Genomic DNA, 17,966 nt, shown 5'->3' on the forward strand with positions numbered 1-17,966 from the left:
AACTATAGAACTATAGGTACGTGGAAATCGCGATTTACGGAACCGATTTTTATGCTAAAATTTTGGTTCTCGTTTTTTTAACTCTTTTTTAGACAGCGTGAGACAGACGTAGTTTTGTGGAGTTTCTCTTTAGAAACACATATACACATAGATACTTTTTGGAAAGAAGAAAAGCTAATCTTGATCTTTTAAATACTTTTATGCATGGTTACTAACTTTTTAATGGGATATTTTGCTCCTGAATATTAGGTTGATGTTCTCTCATGAATTTGTGGTCGAAGAAATGTAGAGTCCGCCTATTTTATTATTAAAATAATTTGCTTCATGCATTTTCTATGCACATGCCAAATTTCAACGAAAAATAATTATAAGCAATTAGTTTAATTAGTGTTATACCAAGTATACCACTTTTTTCAGGTAGCCTTAGGCAAACGGTTTTTTGATGTGGTTCTTTTTAGAAACATATATAAACCTTGACGACTTTTGTAAAGAAGAAAGGTTTGGCTTGATTTTTATATAAATATTGTGTATCGCTACCATACTTTTTTATGGAGTATTTTGCTGAGAATTTTGCATGAAAATTTGGTTGATGTTGTCACTTGGATTTGTGGTCGAAGAAATGTAGAGTCCGCTTTTTTTATTATTAAAATAGTTTGCTTCATGCATTTTCTATAAACATGCCAAATTTCAACGAAAAATAATTATAAGCAATTAGTTTAATTAGTGTTATACCAAGTATACCACTTTTTTCAGGTAGCCTTAGGCAAACGGTTTTTTGATGTGGTTCTTTTTAGAAACATATATAAACCTTGACGACTTTTGTAAAGAAGAAAGGTTTGGCTTGATTTTTATATAAATATTGTGTATCGCTACCATACTTTTTTATGGAGTATTTTGCTGAGAATTTTGCATGAAAATTTGGTTGATGTTGTCACTTGGATTTGTGGTCGAAGAAATGTAGAGTCCGCTTTTTTTATTATTAAAATAGTTTGCTTCATGCATTTTCTATAAACATGCCAAATTTCAACGAAAAATAATTATAAGCAATTAGTCTAATTAGTGTTGGACTTTAGGTACCAAATTTCAGTTTTTCTGTTTGTTTATTTTTTGCTAAGCGAAATCCGGGTGGGACCGAAATCCGGATAAGGGGGCGATTCAAATAAAAATCTTATTTTAAATTATTTTAATTTATGTTATTAGATTTAATTTAATATGAACAAGCTTAATAAAACTGTTTTAGATGCACTAACAGAAATAATAACAGAAGTTCAATTTTTTTTATTCATGATAATAGTATTAATAACTTATTTTCAAATCCAAAATATAATGATTAATGTAAAAAGTTCTTTATGTAACATATAAAAAAAGATTAATGTTTCAGATTAAAACTGCTGGTATTCAATTGCAACAGTTTTAATATTTTAAAACACTAACATTTAATATTTTAAAAACACTAAGAAGTTTTTTGTTAAGATTAAATTAATGAAGTATGTAATATACTTATTTATATGTGGTTTATAATAGCCTATTAAACTATTGAATTGATTGTTAATTGTTAGTACCAGTTGACAATTTTATTAAGATATCACATATAAATAAAAATATTTCATACTTCATTAGTTTAATCTTAACAAAAAACTTCTTCGTGTTTTTAAAATATAACAAAAGATATCATTACTATTGTCTTTTATTATTTTTGGATTATATACTTCTTTATCTTTGGGTTATTGTTTAAATCATTATATAAGCATGTCTAATATTTATTTCTTTTTTAGTAGATCCTACCTGGCTTTTTGTAGATTTTTTGAGATTTCATTAGTATAAATTACATAAATTTTGGGTTTATTCATTAAAAAAACATTAACATAATCACAAAGAGAAAATGGTATACAATGAGTTAATGTTAGTAAAGATTTATAATATCTTTTTTATATAGAAACACTTAAAAAACTTAAGTTAAAGTTTTTTACTTATTGTATACTATCTTTATCTGTGTTTATTGTTTACATAAGTTTATAACTATTCCTAATGTTATCTTGTTGCTTATAAATATATTATCTTTATATTTTAATAGTTATATTTTCATTGCTTATTTTCATTTCATTAGTATAGTTGTTGCACCTTAAGCAGAACAGCTTTGACGATTGTTACATTTGTAACTTACTGTTAATAATTTCAAATTATTTTGTGTACAACTATTTTTGTTACTTTTAATCGAATCTACACAGCATATCGCTGGTAAGTTTGTATCAGTTTGTATATGTTAATGATTATAGAATTTGCTAAAACTTTTTAATCTGTGAATAGATTTTAAAGATTACTAATTTCAAAGTCATTATTTGCAATATTTATTTTTTATTACAAATTTTGAATTTTAATTACATCTTTGTTTTCAACGAATCGTAAGTTTACCAATTATTACTTTTTAATATGTGTATATATTTTCGACAACTGAAATATAAATTTTTTTTTAGTATTTTTTAACCTCAGTTCTTTCTACATCTACTATAAGTGGTATATTTAAAAATTTTTACTTTTTAATATGTTTATGCATATCTTGGCAGTTACAGTATTTATTTTTAATTACAACTTTGAAATCATTAGTTACATCTTCAGCGACTACTATGACTAGTAAGTTTAAAAACTATTATTTGCAAACATGTACACACCTTTCTTATCAATTACAAATTTTTATAAAAACTTTTTTTATCTTTAGTTCCATGTGCACAATCTTCTGCTTGTAAATTTATGATTTAGAAATGTTTCTGAATGATTATTGAATTTATGTTTCTATTTATATACATTATTTAATGCATTAGTATTGTGTTATCCCTCAAAGTGCTGTGGAGTTTTTACTCTCATTAACATTTTTTAAGCTATCATTGATTAATACGTTGTTCATATTATTTATTCAGTCTATCACTTTCACAATTAATTGTTTTATATTAAATTTTATATAAAATTGTTTTATATTAAATTGTTTTATATTAAATTGTTTTATATTAAATTGTTTTATATTACATTTTAAAGCAGAACAGCTTTGACGATTGTTAAATTTGTAACTTACTGTTGACAATTTCAAATTATTTTGTGTACAATTTTTTTGTTATTTTTAGTTGAATCTACACAGCCTATCACTGGTAAGTTTGTATCAGTTTGTATATGTTAATGATTTTAGAATATAGAATATTTCAAATGTCAGTAAATGTGAAGAGTGTTTTGCATACTTATTTACTATTCTTGTTTTAGTTTGTTTAAACTGTTGACTTTGTTAATAGTTATTTGATTTTAAATTAGTTTACCTTATGTTTACAGTTCCTAAAAATTATATTTGCATTATTGATGTTGAAATAATAGTTTGTTTTTTTACATTATTTATAATGTTATTAATTTCTAATCAATTATTATATATTATTTCTTTGTTTAGGCAAATCGAATTGAAATTTTAATATATTAAGTCTTTATATATACTTTTTAGAGACATTTTAGGGTGGATACTCCAACTTGCATCTTGTAATGTGGTGAGATTTGTAAAGTTATTTCTCCCTTTTCAAATAAACACAATTAAAAATTTTTTTTTTAATTTTCATTGACATTTTTTTCAAGTTTGAATAAGAAGGGGGGGGGGGTCATTGGGCGTGGCACACGCCCCTCCTCTAGTAAAATAATTTCGAATACTTATTTCTCTTTTTCAATAAACTCAATTTAAAACCTTTTTTCAAATATCTTACAAATTTTTTTTTTAAGTTGGATAAGACTGGGAGGGGAGGGGGGGGGGTCGTTGGGCGTGGCACATGTCCCACCTCTAATGTCAATTTATACACCACTTGTATATGATGTAAAATAAGAAAATGTAATTTAAACTTTTTAACACAAAATATAATCAATGTTTTTTAGGTTAAAATATTTATCAAAATGTAACATTTCACTACGACGGTGTTTAAACGTAACAAAGACATCCACCCTTTAATCTAAAATAGACCACTGATATTTGGGAATGGAATGGAAGCAAATCAGATAACCTTTTTATGTATAAAGATAACATATTTTATCAGAAAAACACTCTTTCGTGTGAAAAACTTGTATTTTTTTAAAGTTACGATGGTTTTCCGGTACCCCCTCTATCCCTCTAAACACCCCTTTTATCTATAGAGTTATGTGAACTTATAGCCTACTCTTACATCTATCTTTTGATACCAAGGTATAGGCATTTGGATAAGATTTGACAAAGTTATAACAATTTTAGTGGAAAAAAAAATTTTTTGGAACCAGTTTCTTCAATAAATCCATATATCGAAAATTTGCTACTAAAAACGTCATAACTTTTTTTTTAAATTGTTCGTTTTTAATAATATTTTCATCTTTAGAATACTGTACTGAAGGGCTTTCTAATGATATATAACATTCTAGGATATGCTCAATCTAAAAAAATCAGTCCACGTACCTAATATATATATATATATATATATATATATATATATATATATATATATATATATATATATATATATATATATATATATATATATATATATATAAACATAAACTGACCTGCCTAGATTTTATGTAACCTGATATTTGCTGACCATGATGTAGTTGTTTTTTGCAGTATCGGGACAAACTTTTTTCAAGGATATTAAAGTCTATGGCTGTTTTTCGTATAGAATTTCCTTCTAATAAAACAGCATCAACAGCACTTTTTTTTCTCGCATTTTTAGAAGTTATGGCCTCTGTTTTTGCATTTTTAGGAGTATGGCCTCTGTTTTTCGTTTATAGTTTTGCATGTGATCTATGTGATTTATCTATGTAATCGGTTTTAATATAATATTTTAAAAAATTAAAAATAGAAACTTTTGAAATTACGTCCCATCGCAATCGGATTTAGTTGAAATATACGGCCAACTTGCCCCACCAATATTTTGCCAACTAACCCCGACAGCTATTTGGTCTCAAACTCCCCTACTGATCCCTGAAAAAGGTAAATAATAAAAAATGGATGGTTGGACATATTTCACTGAGCCATGCAAGGTATAACTTTAATCAAAGTTACGTTACTTGATGCAATTGCTTTAAAAAATCGAAAAAATAAAGAAGTTGTAAAAGTTACAAAAATGTGGATAAAAAAAACATAAAAATCACAATATCTTTTATGCGCATGCGCAAATCCTTACAATACTTTAGTGAAAGATAAAATAGTCAACTAGGAACGTTTCCTGAGATTATTGGCACTTTCTGATGACTCTCTGATGACTTCTCTTTGCAGATAAACGCATTCATCAACTTACCCCTGCTGCCAACTAGCCCCGCTCTCCCCTAAATACTGAGAACTTCACTTACCTCGTATAATTGCTAAGTCGGACAAAATATATATACCTGTTTTGACTTCGAGTTAACGTGATTTTTCTGTATATATATATATATATATATATATATATATATATATATATATATATATATATATATATATATATATATATATATATATATATATATATATATATATATATATATATATATATATATATATATATATATATATATATATATATATATATATATATATATATATATAAGGTGACTAGATTTGAAAAATACCAAACGCGTCCAAGGAACAAATTTGGTATGTATAAATGCAAATGGTATTTAATTCAGGCCCGTAGCCTGATATAAAGACCATTTCTTTAAGGAAGGGGGGGAGCACTTTTTCAAGAGGCGCTAAAAATAAAATAAAAATAAAGGCGCACTAGAGCAATTTTTTTTAGCGTCTATATTCACCTATTTTTGATCAGATTTTGCATAAGTTTAATAAAATGATTAATTATATTTTTTATATTTTCAAGACGGTTTCGCCTTGCCCTTTTTTCTGTTGTACTAAAATTTTTTGAATATTTGTTTAATTTCAATTTTTTAATGTTTAATTTCAATTTTTTAATGTTTAATTTCAATTTTTTAATGTTTAATTTCAATTTATTAGTAAAAATTTAAGATAAATAAATCTTTACCACAAAACACATTTTTTTAAACTTATAACATTATCTATATGTATTTAATATCTTCATTTGATAAAGTTCTTGTGAAATTTTGCCACAATTTTGAGTTGTTAGGCTTTAGTATTTGCTACAACACAAAGTTTTAAAAAACACTTTTTGTTCTTTTATGTTTAATAAATAATGAATTTGATAATAAATAATGAATTTAATGAAATAATTCTCTTATTATTGTTGCAACAAGGCAACAAGAATAAGAATAACACTTAAAATAACAGAATAACAAGGCAACAATAATAATTCTTCCATAGGTTGTGTAAATTTAATTTTTTTCCATTCTATCATACACTGGAATTTACACCAAGAATAGTACATGTAGCAATCACTTCATTTGTAAAAAAACATTTTTGTGTTCCCTGTAACTGCTTTAATATCAGTAAATAGCGAACTTGATTAATTTACAGCCTCATAAATAGATTTACCTCGTTTCGAAGAAGAATAGTTGAAATATCCTCTATTTTTCTATTTTTTATCTCTATTTTATTCTCTGTTTTTTTATTTTCCTTATTCTATACTCTATTATTTATCCTCTAAAAAAACGATTAGGTAGTTTTTGCTGTATTTTGAAAAAAAAAACGATTTTAAAACCAATTGCATATTGCTATGAGAGTTCGTGAATTTGTAAGCTTAAAAACTCAAGTCCATATGTAAGCTTAGAAACTGTTAATGAGTTATATAGATGAGCAACTGCTGACTACTGTCAAAAATGAATTTCAACTAGAGCTTTTACAATGTTGTAATTAGTATCTTTATTGCATTGGAAACTTTAGTGTTTTAATTTATTTTAAAAATACATTGAAGTTCCGTTAGTTTGAATAACGTTGATTGAAATAGGACTTGTTGTAGAAATTCCATTTTTTGTGTGTGTTTAATTTTATAAAATTAGCTTCTCTATAGGTTTGAAATCGGTCAATTAGTTCTTGAAGAGTAGAAGTTGAAAGACTTAGCAAGATTACATTATCTGTGTTTGCAACCATACTCATAGATATACCATTTACTGTCGATCATACTTTGCGTTCTAAAACTGTTTCATTAAGAAATAAAAACAACAAACATTTTCATTTAGATAATACTGAAGGCAGAATTGATACCATTTTCTAATCCATCTATTGTTACAAAAGTGCTTTTCAGGCAACGGGACCATAGAATATTGTTTAAACCTTCCTTGGCATTTTGGGTTTGTCCATGAAGGAATTTTAATACCAACTTGTCACTTCTGAGTTCTATAAATGTTGGCAACAAAGTTTGAAAACTCTATGATGGTAAATTTATACACTTTTTATAATTGTTAGTCCCATTAATTAAATCATTTTTATATTTGCACCAAGTGGACGATCCAGGTGGACAAAACTGATGTCGAACTTTGTCTCCTTTATCTGTTCCACAGCAATGCCAAATGGTTGAAATACAGCTTTTTTCATAGCGTATAAGATATTTAAATTCTGTCGGATGGCAAGTCAATAAAAGTTTTGTATTGAGTTAATTGTTTCGAAATCTTCGTAAAAAGTTCAAAGGAACAAAAAATAATTTTTTTTTCCTTTGAACTTTTTAGGAAAATTTCGAAGTCTGTTTCCACATTTCTTTGGCACGTGTCCAACACATTCTAGTTTAATTGGATTAATACCATAATCTTTATAAACATTAGAAGCAAAGACTTATTTGTATAAGGATGTGTCTCCATCACCAAGATACTCATCGTAAATAAAGTTGTTTTTTAAAACTGACTGCTGGAAAATCTCCACTGTACCAGTTGACTCCATTGCACCCGATGAACTTTGATGGTTAATTGGACAGTTATGCTTGGAAAGCCAATTTTAGTGTTCTTCAGACCCTTTTTTCTATTCCAAATTTGACACTGCCTGAAATACTTGGTCATTACATAAACATCAATACTCTTGCCATAGTTTATAGTTGTAACGTAACTATTAAGGGATGAAAATCGCCTCTTGTGCCAAGTACCATCTACTGAAACACGACATGTTGTGATGCCTAAATGAGCTTTGTTTTCAGGGTTTAACTTAATCTCGCGAACTGCTTTTACTATGCTATTATTGCAACATTATTATAAGCTTTATACAAATGACTGATTATGTTTCGATAATTGGGTTCAGATAATGACTCCATGTTGAGGCATCTAGCAAAACTTTTTATTGCTGCAAGAACTTTCCCATTTTCTCGAAAAGCAATAGCATTTCAAACATCAATTTTAAATAGATTGCGCCCCTGTGTGGAAATGTTATTTTCATTATAGAAATCAACAGTTATTGGTGCATTTTGAGGACAGGAACAAGTTGGAGATGTATAAAATTCATTGCTCCAATCGCAAAAAAAGCATTTTATTAAAAGTTTGTTTGCAAAACCCATTCTTAGATCAAGTTTATTGAATAAACTCAGCTTTTTTGCATTACACACAGAGCATGTTAAACTACTTATAAGATCTTTAAGAATTTAAAAATTTACGAACAAAAAATAATTATTATCATCTTCTTAAGAAGTCTCATTCGAAGTTTTTGATATTTTGATATGAACTAACTTGTAGCTGTTTCTTATTTGAAAGTTATATCTCTTCCAACAAAAGTCTTACAAAAGTTATTGAATCCATTTCGCCCAAGGCATATGTACAAAAATCTTTAGTTAATAATTCTTACCAAAAACTGAATGATGTCAAGAATTTAATCAAAGGCAATTTTTATAATATTCGCAGTGTTATAAAAATTTTACTCGTATTTTTAAGGTACAACGCGTAAAACCGAAATATGATAAAGCAGGTAAATATGATAAAGAGTTCAATAGTTGCATCAACAGAGTTAATAAGTTGTTTTAACAGAATTATATACAATCGGATTTTTACTTTTAATAAACAATTTAGGTTTGAACAAAGTAGTTCAACTGACCATGCCTCTAATAATATTGTTCACGATATATTCAAAGCATTTGATGAAAATACACGACGTCCGACAAAAGTTGAATAGACGACTGTTAGAACGTGTTTTAGAACGTGCAATGTCCGCTGGGAAGAAAACAATAATGATCATATGAAGAAGGAAAATCTGATTACATAACTATAACTTACGGCTTCCCAAGAATCAAAACATTCTATTAAAACAATATGATCTTTATATTGGCAACCCTAAAATAACTAATTATTTTATCATTGAAATTTATACGTGTGATATTTAAAGAAAATGTGACACGGAGAGAACACTTAAGAACGATAAGAGGTTAAACTTTAAAAAATATTGGCATACTATACAAAGCCAAACATTTATTAAATCAAAACTGCCTAAAAATCCTTTATTTTTCTCTCAAACATTGTTATATAAACTATGCCAATATTGTTTGGTGTAGCCCTCATGTAAGTAAAATAAGAATACTGTTTAAAAGACAAAAACACGGTGCAAAAAATATTTCAGGTTCAAATTGCTTCAAACATTTTAAGGAACTATTCGAAAGTCATCAGATACTCAATAACTTTTATTTAAGCATCAAATTTTTATTTTTATGTACAAGTTTCATAATAAAACAACTTATATAATATTTAATATACTTTTTAAATAACATTATTAACATTTACCTTACAAGATTTTCATAATTGCAAATATGAGCAACAGAAAAATGCGCTATTTAGGCTTGAACAAAATATTCTAATTAAATATAGTTATTATTTATTATGACTTATTATAACTTAAAAACTAATCTTTTTTTTTTTTTTAGTTTATTCCGCTGTTTAACATAAATAAAATTTTTATATACATACATATACAATAAAAAAAATAGCTGGAGCAAGAAAAAGACATAATGTCTTATCACCAAGCACCATTTCTATAAAATCGTAATTTACAAATATTGTATTAAAAAGACGTATATATATATAAACTAGAAGATAATATATCTTATTGTTTTATATATGTTTTAATACATAAAGAAGCAAATAATAATTGCTAAACTGTTTCCATTTTCTAAAGTAGCAAAAAACAAATAAATATTACACACATACACATACCATTCTGAGAGAGAGGTAATATCATTAATAAACTTTGTTATATGGATTTTGATAATAAATTTTTTCTTTTCAATTTATCTTATCAATTTTAAAAGTTTAACTTTATTTAAAAGAAACAATTAAAGTAATACATAATGTAATCCAAAAATAAGAAGAAGCGTTTAGATTCCTTATTAAATAGATCTAGAGAGGTTATCTTTTTATTAGCTATGTATGAGAATGTTTTCTATAGATATGGTCAACGATGCTTAATTGAGAGTGAGCTCAATTTCAAACTATATTTTGGAACAACGAAGTTGTTTTTCAAAAATCGTGCAGCGTATTTTTGACAGATCACACTAAAATAGGATTCAAATATTTTTGGAGACAATCCTAACTTTGTTCTATACATAAAGACTAAAATTTGATGTAAGCTGATTTTATATATATTTAACAATACATATAATTTCAGTATTTCATTTTTAAATAGTACGAAGTGATTTTTTTTATCTTTTAATGTTGTAAAACACACGTTGTGCTTTTTTACAACCATTAAAAGATATTGTCTTCTTTTTGCCCCAGTCATGGTGCCCGGTATCGGTTGCCATAGGTGATAATAGCTAAGTTTTTGGTACTGCTTTTGGAAATTAAAGTAGTTTTGTTGTACCAGGTCTGGTTTCTAGATACCTGGCACTTTGTATGATACCATTTAAGGCTGACTGCCCCATATGTAATGGTTAACATATATAATAGAAACAAAAATAAGTTATGTTTTTATACATTTTTGTTCTAATAGACTACCCATTTATAATTTTAGTACAGTGAATAGACCAACTCAGATTTCAAAAATGTTTTGTGATGTTCTACAGAAGTAAAAAGTCCAGAAATGTAACAAAGCAAGTCTAGGTTGTTTACACATCCTCTGGAGCTCATGGTGAATTAGTATTTAACAATGATAACAAACTAATAACAATTGTTTCTTTACTTTGAAATGATTCAAATTACTTTTTTGTAGATTTTCAAAACTTTTTTCAAAGATTTCTAAGCTGTACCAATTTAAGTGCACACAAGATATTTTTTATTACTATATTTATTCCATACTAAACATTGTTTGAAATAGATTAGTGCAATAAATACAGTTTATACACAACTAATACAAATAATATGAAATTTAACAGTAATGACATATACATTTATATTGCATTTGTATGCAACATCATAATTGTTTTTTTTTTCAACATCGTACTTTTGGTTGGTTTTATTTTCCCACCAACCGTAAAGTTATGATAGAATACGCTTTTTTATTAGCTTTAGTTTGGATTAAGATAATTAGGTAACGAATATACTCATCGGAATTACGTGGAAACTGTATATCTGTAATATCCAGGAGTCATTTTTAAGATTTCGCATTACTAAAAATGCGTTTAAATGTGAAAAAGAGTGGTATAGATATCAGAGAAATATGACCTGATATAAAGAAACTGATGGTATTTTTGGAATCAGCACCCAAAAATTAGAAAAAAGCAGTACCTGGCTTCCGAGATGCTTTTTTTGACCAGTGTAATTGAATAAATAAATCGACAGAGATGATACAAAGCACACAATAAAAAGCTTATCAATTGTTTGTCTGATCCGAATTCTTATGACGAGGTCATGAATATCAGAAGAAGAGTATTGGACAGGTGATGAATATCAGAATATTGGTATAAAAACTATTGAAACACTTTGAGTGGGATTTTAATTCCATCTAATATTAGAAACGAAGATCCCATTTATTTTGTACTTAACACTATTGACTTTAAAAAATACCCTTGAATTCGAACTTCACGTTATAATAGCGTGTAATAATAATAAGTTAATAGTCAAGTTAATAGTCAGTAAGTTAATAATAACAATTTCAATAAAGTTAATAGTCAATAATTGACTAATACTTTATCAAAAAAATTTAGAATCATAGCATAGAATATATGAAAACTAAACGTGGCAAAGCATTCAGATTCAAATTTAAAAAAAAAAAAAAATTGTAACAAATCAACTTCAAAATAAACAGTGGCGAGCCAGAACCAGCGCGAGTAGTTGATTTTTGCTGACCAAAAAAAAATATACCTAGTTTTCCTTTCAAACATGCCTTAATTAATTTAGTGGAAAGTAGAATTATATTTATAAGCCCAAATATGCCCACTAGCTGAACTAAAAGGTTTAAATTTGCTTACTGACTGAACTAAAAATTATTGCTTACCCAGCCTTCAGATAACCCATGTTAAATAAAATTCTTATCATGAGAGAAAATGAACGTGCGTGGGCAGCTTTTAAAACTTTTCTATAGAAAAATGCTCTTAAAGACAACACGTTTAAAGCCTACCGTTGCATCCAGGTCGTCCAACTGACTGAAGGAGCCATTACATTGCGTTGAAAATTGCTCAGGAGATAAATTAATCTGAAATTGGAAATCATGAAACAAATGTAACATAGGATTAAATATTCAAAAGAAAAAGAATAGGCACATGAAGTGACGTATAAAAACATATATGAATTCTTATCTGTCTTTAAACAAACTTTATTTAAAAAGCTCATTGTAACTACACCTATAAATCATGGATAAAACTCGTATCAAAGAAGATAATTTTTGTAAACTTGTGCCAAAAAATATAATTTTGTCCCGGTCACACTGATACCGAGTGCAATTTGATAGTAATTAATGAACATTGTGTCTTAGGTATCAAAGATTGCAGGACTTTGACTACCTTTGATGATTTGGATAGACCATCTCCTTATATTAAAAAAGGAATTATTTTCTTGAGACATTTGTTATTAAAAAAATCAAACGAACAACTTTAAAACCCCATACACAATCTGTCATATATAAAATTAATAGGCATTTAATTTAATAGATAGTTAAATTGCTTTAAATATAAAACTCATATCAGTAACAGCGTTTTAAACAAAACGCATCATTGATATATAATAATAGTAAAATAAAAGTATCAATTTTTAGCCGTTTTGTGATGGTCGGTAAAATATTGGTCAGTGTTTTTTATATTCTCTATATATCTTGGGATTGAGGTATCTAGACGAGTATTTCCAATGACACAGTTTTTGTTTAAGTTCCAAGTTTGTTTTTTTTCTAAATAGCAAGAAACTAAGAAGAAAAAAATATCTTATGTCTTAAATATAATATCTTTGTCAATATTGACAAAGATATATTGCTAAAGATAAATGTGAAAACTTGTTTGACCCTATTTTTTTCTTTTTAGTTTTAGCCTAAAGAACAAGTTTAACACGACTGTGTACACGAAGTACAAAGTGGCGCTCATTACTAATTCAAAATACATCTTAAAGGTATGAGATTTATATCCAACTTTTTTATATTTTTAAAAGTTTGAAGCTTATACATGGTATCGAGAGTAGATAAATAGTTTAAAGGTATTTGGAATACAATATATAAAAATTTATAAAAAGTATCAAAATTGAAAAATCTATTAAAAATTAAAAGTTTAATTCTATTCTTTTTATAATAAAAACTTTTTAAAAAAACACAACTAATAAAAAGTAAAGCAAGTCTTAGACTACATTGTAATCACTAGATTACAGTGTAATCGCAAAAGTAAGAGCACATTTTGCAAAAATAAAATGTTACCTAATAATATTTTTATCTATTATTTTGTCGGCCCAATCTAATTTTTACCGTTGTGTTTACTCTCTCAAACTAATCGAACCATCCCACCCATCTACAATTGGGCGAGAATTGGCAGTCTAGCATTGATCAGAATCGAAAAAGAAACAGCCCGTGAATTAGAATAGACGAAACTATTTTAATAAAACTATATTTTCTTCCTTGCTGCTTGCATGCGTTGTTTGTTATGATGTAACATCTTTCACACCCACGCTATTATTTTATATATTTGAATTGTAGAAAATTGCTAAAGGGATGAGTGTCACACTGCTTTGAGTAACATAGCTTTTTGTTAACTTTAGAATTCCGGTGTGTTTGTATAACTTTTGACTTCCGGTATGATAATAAAATCTACATAAACTGTTTTATATATTGAAATCCTTTTCAAATATAATTTAAAAGCTTTTATATTTAATGTAACTGTTTAACTTAGTTGAGAAAACTAACTTCAGATTGAAGCTGTTACGTGGTGCCTTGGCTATTTCGTTCATAAAATAGGCGTAAAACGTGCCTAAGTTATTTAACGAAGTGCACTGCGAGAAGGTAAGCCGTAGGACTTAACACTCCACCAGTAGAATTTACAACGAAACAAAAAAACTAGATGGACTTCGAAAATCTTATTTTGGTCAAGGACTTAGGTATTGTCCATAATTTACGTGACGTTGAATTTAAATAATAAAAAAAACAAAAAAGATCAAAAGTTTTTCCTCGCAGGGTCTTTAATTAAACCGAAAATAAAACTAGGCGTCCAAGTCCAGTGAAAATCACCCTACAAAAGAGCAAGTGATCTACTACTTCTATTTTTTAAATAAGTTCAGGGTTGCGTAATTTATGGAAGATACGATATGAGTATTGTTTATAATCTATTTCTTTTTTGCTAGAAGTATTATTGTTACCCAATGATTTAAAACTGAATTTACCTAAAGAACTTTAACAACAATGAGTTTTTTTCAGAACTTTTAAACCTAGTTGCCGATTACCTATAAAAACTTTTTTAAATGGTGGCGATGGACAAAAATAGTTGGACTTCTTAAAATCCTCTTTTGGTTAAGGACTTATGAAAAATTTTCGCATTATTAAAAAACCTTGCTAAATATTTTTAAAAAGTTTTATTATTTTAATTTTTCAAAAGCAGTGAAAAAAGATTTTTCTAAAATACTTCCCACAAATCTAATTCAATTTTACCTATAATACTAAAAATATCTAAATATTAAAAACAAATCTACCATATATTTCATAAATCTTAGAAATAAGGAGAATTGAACTAAATTATTAACAACTCTCAAACACGAATTGATCAAAAAAAGTATAGCTTTAATACTTATTTCAAACTACTTAAAAAACTTCAGTAAAACTCATTAGATTTGATAAATTAAAACAGCGTACAACAAATGCAATAAAAAAAGAAAATGAACTAACAAAAATTTAACACAGAATTATAAATATACTCTTTTCTTCTAAAGTAATTTTAAACCATATATTTTAAATTTATAAAACTAACATGTCTGCGCCGAATATAAGGGTTCCTTAAGGGCTAGCCCTGAAGCGACCAAAATTAAAAACCACGCCTTACTACTCAAAAGATGAGTAGTAAAGTGTGGTTATTTTTTAAATTCTTTTTTTCTAAACAAAATATTAAAAAAAAAATAACATAATTTATATAGTTAAATTATTATAATTCTATAAAGTTTGACATCTTTTAAATAGTTTATTTATAAGTGATTTAACAAAAACTTCTTTTTATGGATTTTTATAGTTTGTTATTCATATTGTTTATTTAAAGCATTACAACTTATAATAAAAGTATCCATATAAAAACTTATTTAAAACACAATACTAATAGTTATTTAAAAAGATATTCCTTTTTTTTATTGAGGATCGTTACACTGTCTTCTTCACTACCCTCGTTACTATTGTCATCTTTGTCTTCCTCGATTGAAACATCGGTATTTTTTAGACCTCGCCGCAGTCGACCACCACAGAACAATCTTTGGCATTGTTAAAAAATCGATCCACTTTCAATTCAATTTCTTTAGTCGTGCTACCGGGAAAAAAAATGAATAGTTGACGCTATAAATGTAACAAAACAATCACTTAATATTAATTAAATAAAAAATATAATCATATGTTCAAATACTATAGTTAAATATATGGAATCACACGTATAACAGATTGTTTTATAGAATCATATTGTATATAATATAATTTTTATAATTATATAACTAATGTTTATTATATAAAAAATATATATATTTTATAAATTTTATATTTTATAATAAATAATTTTTAGGTAAATTAGTATACAAGTAAAATAGTTGTTATAATAAAAAATATCACATTTAAAACTTATCACAACAATTTGACAATTGATAACATCTATAGAAGTTTTCATTTTTATTACTCATTATTTTTGTCTTTAAATCAAACTTTTTGTTACTGCCTTTTATCAAACACTATGAGTCAAATTGTTGACTCACTAACAGACTCTTATTTATACAAAAATATTCACAGTAACATTGAATTTAACTCACTTTTGAGCAGATTTTCCAGATTATCAAAAAACTGTGTTCTGCCATGACTTCCAGTCCTGTTGATATTTCAGTGCAGGTCATGTGTCAGCAATTTGTTTAAGACACGAAAAATATGTTCATTGACAGTCATTCCTTCTTCAAGCTTCATTCATGACAATTAAAAATGATCAGGTAACAGTATAAATGTATTATCTTTCATATTAAAATCTTATCATTCATATTAGAATCTTTTAATAAGAGGTGTTCTTTTTTGCAATCAAACACATAAAAAAAACTTTATATTTTTTGGGTGCTTAGCAACATCAGTATATTGCAGTAGAGAGGTAAAAATAGGAAATTGGATATTTGAGGTATTCTTATCAACGAGAACACTGCAAACACGAGCCAAACAATTTTCCCTGTTGTTGTTCCAGGTTATTAAACTTAGACTGGATGTCAATTCACGTAGAATGTAAGCATCCACAAGAAACCGCCCCGTTATGATCACCACAACAAAAATATTTCAATCACTTTTTTTACAAATTACAAATTAAAAAAATTACAAATATTCAAACCTTGTGCACAAACTGGTTCAACGTTAAGACGACTACAAACACCTAGCATACTATCGTGCATCCACAATAAACTTGTATTAGAGAAATCATGAGGACTTGACTAAAGTTAAAATATACAGGAATGAAACAAAACAGGAAATTTTTGAGTTTTAAGTGGTAGCAGAGGCTTTAAAGCAACTGCTTTAGCAGTCGTATCCTCATTATGTGGTGCCTAAAATACTAAAATATTTCTATAGATAAAAGAGTATTAAATAAATTTTTTAAACTGCAATAATTAAAATATTACAATTGACTTATAAGGATCTGTATCAAAATTTGAATCTTCAGAAGCTGTGTGAAGAGACTGAAAAAAACAAAAATTGAAATAATAAACTCTTTTAGAAGGAAGAAAGCTTTAGAAAGCTTAAGACTAAATTAAAGAAAATAATAAAACATATATAAGCCTATTTAAAAACTTTATATTTTATACTTACATAAACTGGAGGCAGTCTTTGTCTGTTTAGGCCACAGACCGGATTGAAATGAGTTTGTATAAAACTTATTGTTTGTTTTTTTCTTAAAATTTCAAATTTTAAAGTTTCCTTTAGTTCCTCATAAATTGTTGCACATTGCAAAACTAACACAATAGATTTACATAAAAAAGCTTTGAATTGTAATTAATCAAATAAACAAAAACTTGATTCAATTTTACATTATTCATACTATCATCATTGTTCACAATTAATTCTACTCTTCTACAAATTTCTAAAAGTTTCTCAAACTCCTCTTGAGTCCAGCTGATGACATCATCTGTATAAAATATATTCCTGGCTAACACACTGTGTAAATAAATAAATATATATATATATATATATATATATATATATATATATATATATATATATATATATACACCAATATATATATATAGGTAAGCAAAAGGTTTTTGAGATATTATAACTCTTTCTATAACCCTAACCCTGCCAAAACTGTCACAATTAGGAAAGCTCTACTGGATCAGATGAAAGTTGAACAAGCAGCTGGAAAATATGCATTTATCTCTTACGATAAGCTGATCGTTTGGGATTGGGCTGCGAACAAAAGTAAAATATTATTTTTGTAACATATTTATATATACTACAATTTTATTTTACTTTCTATATAATACTTTGTCTAATTAATTATTTTAATTTTTAACCG

The 17,966-nt window shown here is 26.9% G+C and overlaps 2 long non-coding RNA genes across 5 annotated transcripts in view; one reads left to right on the forward strand and one right to left on the reverse strand.

Annotated features, from left to right (window-relative positions):
- The first annotated feature begins 1,990 nt into the window (after positions 1 to 1,990).
- On the forward strand, positions 1,991 to 4,079 carry LOC136084090 (uncharacterized). Of its 2 annotated transcripts, XR_010640324.1 has the most exons (4): positions 1,991 to 2,238; positions 3,117 to 3,140; positions 3,479 to 3,521; positions 3,898 to 4,079. It is a non-coding gene; the product is annotated as an uncharacterized LOC136084090 (long non-coding RNA). The 2 variants fall into 2 exon arrangements; XR_010640323.1 differs by lacking the exon at positions 1,991 to 2,238 and having other exon boundaries at positions 2,245 to 3,140.
- An 11,341-nt stretch (positions 4,080 to 15,420) lies between these two features.
- LOC136084092 (uncharacterized) overlaps positions 15,421 to 17,966 on the reverse strand; it is a 29,110-nt gene continuing 26,564 nt past the window's right edge. The window contains exons 3-7 of one of the 3 annotated variants that reach the window (XR_010640326.1): positions 17,261 to 17,605; positions 17,074 to 17,130; positions 16,788 to 16,887; positions 16,234 to 16,375; positions 15,427 to 15,743 (exon numbers count right to left, since the gene is read on the reverse strand). This is a non-coding gene — a long non-coding RNA (uncharacterized LOC136084092). Of the gene's footprint in view, positions 15,744 to 16,233; positions 16,888 to 17,073; positions 17,131 to 17,260; positions 17,606 to 17,966 lie in introns of all 3 variants that reach the window. The other 2 variants (XR_010640327.1, XR_010640325.1) reach the window with 2 other exon arrangements.

The sequence above is a fragment of the Hydra vulgaris genome, chromosome 08 (assembly GCF_038396675.1).
Source record: "Hydra vulgaris chromosome 08, alternate assembly HydraT2T_AEP".
In the NCBI taxonomy this organism is placed as follows: domain Eukaryota; kingdom Metazoa; phylum Cnidaria; class Hydrozoa; order Anthoathecata; family Hydridae; genus Hydra; species Hydra vulgaris.